General features: G+C 41.7%; 1 protein-coding gene and 1 long non-coding RNA gene across 2 annotated transcripts in view; both read left to right on the forward strand.

Annotated features, from left to right (window-relative positions):
• Positions 1-2,728, forward strand: part of mphosph8 (M-phase phosphoprotein 8) — a 133,239-nt gene that overhangs the window by 21,900 nt on the left and 108,611 nt on the right. The gene's annotated exons all lie outside the window — the stretch shown is intronic.
• On the forward strand, positions 717-1,300 carry LOC119419724. The gene is made up of 3 exons (XR_005187269.1): positions 717-737; positions 912-1,096; positions 1,259-1,300. It is a non-coding gene; the product is annotated as an uncharacterized LOC119419724 (long non-coding RNA).

The raw sequence follows: 2,728 nt of genomic DNA on the forward strand, positions 1-2,728 counted from the left end.
TAAGCTGTTGGAGGAAGAATCAGTTTTGTTGTGTGTTTCCTTGACTGATGAAGCCCTCTGGATGGAAGGTGAAATGTTTCAGTAAAAAAGAAACTGTCCAGATGACCTGACTGAAAACTGTTGGATTGTATACCTGGATTATTGAGCATGGACTTTGTTATAATCACGATCAAAACAACTTTAATCTCTAAACTAGGAAAAGTCTTCATTTGTTTTTCTACCATGTGACCCTAAGACTGTACACTAACGTAGCACAGTCTTTATTTTAAGCACCCATCAGACATTTCCTCATCATTTACAGGAAGTTTTGGCCCCAAAATAGTCTGAAAATGATAAATGAATGTTCTGGAGGAAGCTTGATCCCCTCATAAAGTTTAGTTTACAGTAACTACAGAAACACATCGTGTCATCGTGTGTATATTGAATCATTCACACTAAAGGACGTGATGGACACCTCTTGTCTTTTACCTGAAGTTTTGTTGTTCTTGATTTTTGTACTTCTAAACGTTACATTTGCGTTGGCAGCGTTTAAAAGGGCAGACAGGATTGTAAATGACCTGCTCTTTCTGTTGTTTGAAAACTAAAATTGCTTTAATCTCTCCAAAGTGAAAATAACACGTGTGTGTCTCAGGCTGGCAGATTATGATGTGGTGGTGACCACATTTAATTTGGTCTCAAAGGAGATCCCTGTCCAGAAAGAGGACGCTCACAACCCCTGCAAAGACCCAGATAATGTGGTAAATACAGAACGCAAAAGAATGGCTTCTTGCAAAAGCAGCATCATTCTCAGTACAATGATAATGAAGCTTTTTCTGATAAAGATGATTTCAGTAGATGCTTGGCTTAGATTACATCAGACTGAAATAACAAGTAAATGAGATGAAACTGAAAGAAGTGCCATGTTTCTTCAGCCATCACGCTCAGCCACTCTTCTGCGTGTAGCCTGGGCCCGCGTGGTTCTAGATGAAGCTCACAACATCAAAAATCCAAAAGTGCAGACGTCCATGGCGGTCTGCCAGCTGAGGGCCCACGCTCGCTGGGCTGTCACGGGCACACCCATCCAGAACAACCTGCTGGACATGTACTCGCTGCTCAAGTAAGTCAGAAGCACCGCGGCCCAACTGGCTCTTAGTCCTGTGAGGTTTTCTGTGACATGTCAGTCACACAGAACACAGGGTTGTGTTCTGTGTGATGATTTAGAGAAGTGATGAAGTCAGCTCGTTTTAAGAATGAAAGTGTTCATTGATCGTCTCTTCAGGTTTCTGCGTTGTTCTCCATTCGATGAATACAAACTCTGGAAGGCTCAGGTGGACAACGGCTCCCTGAGAGGCAGAGAGAGACTCAACCTCTTGACCAGGAGTCTGCTGCTGCGACGGACCAAAGACCAGCTGGACGTGACAGGAAAACCTCTGGTAAAGACGCCCGCTCCTGCCTCATGAAGACCAAGGCAGAGTGTTCGCCAGTCGGGAAGGCCTTGTTCGTTCAACAAGTCCAAACACTACATTTGTTTCAGTGTTATTGTGAAGGCATACCAAAGGAGAAGTGTTGAATGTTTCAGGTGCTTCTTCCTACTCGGACCTGTGAGGTGCACAAGCTCAAGCTGTGCGAGGACGAGCAGGCAGTGTACAACGTGCTCTTCACACAGTCCAGGTAATGATGTTTACTTCATTTGTTTCAAATCACCTTTAGTGTAAGAAACACTAAAGAACAATACATTTTACTTCATGTATTATTGTTCAGACACGTCAGGTGGGAGTTCTTCATGGACAATAACATTTTGATGGTATTTCAGCTGCTTTTGTTCTCCTCGGTTTTGTTGTTAGAAGTTGTCATGTTTTTGGACGTTATTGAAGAAGTGACTTTACAGGAGGCCACAGTAAGTGGGTGGTCGGTGCCGCGGTCTCATAATCCTGAGGCTGACAAGCTTGAGCCACGGTTGGGTCCTGAAGGGCATCTGGTGTAAAACACCTGTCAGATGTTTCACCTGAGTTTGCTCGCTGTAACGCCCTCTGCAGAAGGGATCAGCTGAAAGAGGAGACCTTGGATTCCTGCTGCATTAATCTGGGCAGGAAAACAATGAAGGGTTCTCATTCAAATTGGCATTTTATTAAAAAAAAGAAAACTAAAAGGTTTCTCTATGCAAAACAAAAACTATTAACCCAACAGAGTTAAGTCAGGTCCTCGGGCCGGTTTCTTTTTGTTCCAACGTTTTGTCTTTCATCCAAAAGACTTCGTCAGTCTGAGGAGCCACAACAAACTCTGTGTAATAAATACAACAGTCCCTCGTTTATCACGGGGATCTGTATCCTGAAGCCCTGCGACAAGTGAAAAACCACGAAGAAGGAATAGTAGTACAAATAGTAAGTAAAAGTTCATTTTAGTATTTATATATATATATATGTATATATATATATATATATACACATACATACAGTGAGGAAAACAAGTATTTGAACACCTGCCTATCAGCAACACCAGAGGAAACAATCATCAACAAATGTGATTTACATCCAGAAAAAAGGAATTGATGTTTCTAAAAGTAAAATCTCAGAATGAAAGTAGCAGAGCTGCTCCAACATGCAGCCACCTGGAGCAGCGCAATTCTACAATTTCTAAGTGCGAGAACGTGCAGTCGCAGGGTGTTCAAATGCTTATTTTACTCACTATGTATATCTATATATATATATATGTATGTGTGTATATATATATATACACACATACATATATA

This window comes from Nematolebias whitei, chromosome 13 (assembly GCF_014905685.2).
Source record: "Nematolebias whitei isolate Nwh7 chromosome 13, NemWhi1, whole genome shotgun sequence".
NCBI lineage: Eukaryota > Metazoa > Chordata > Actinopteri > Cyprinodontiformes > Rivulidae > Nematolebias > Nematolebias whitei.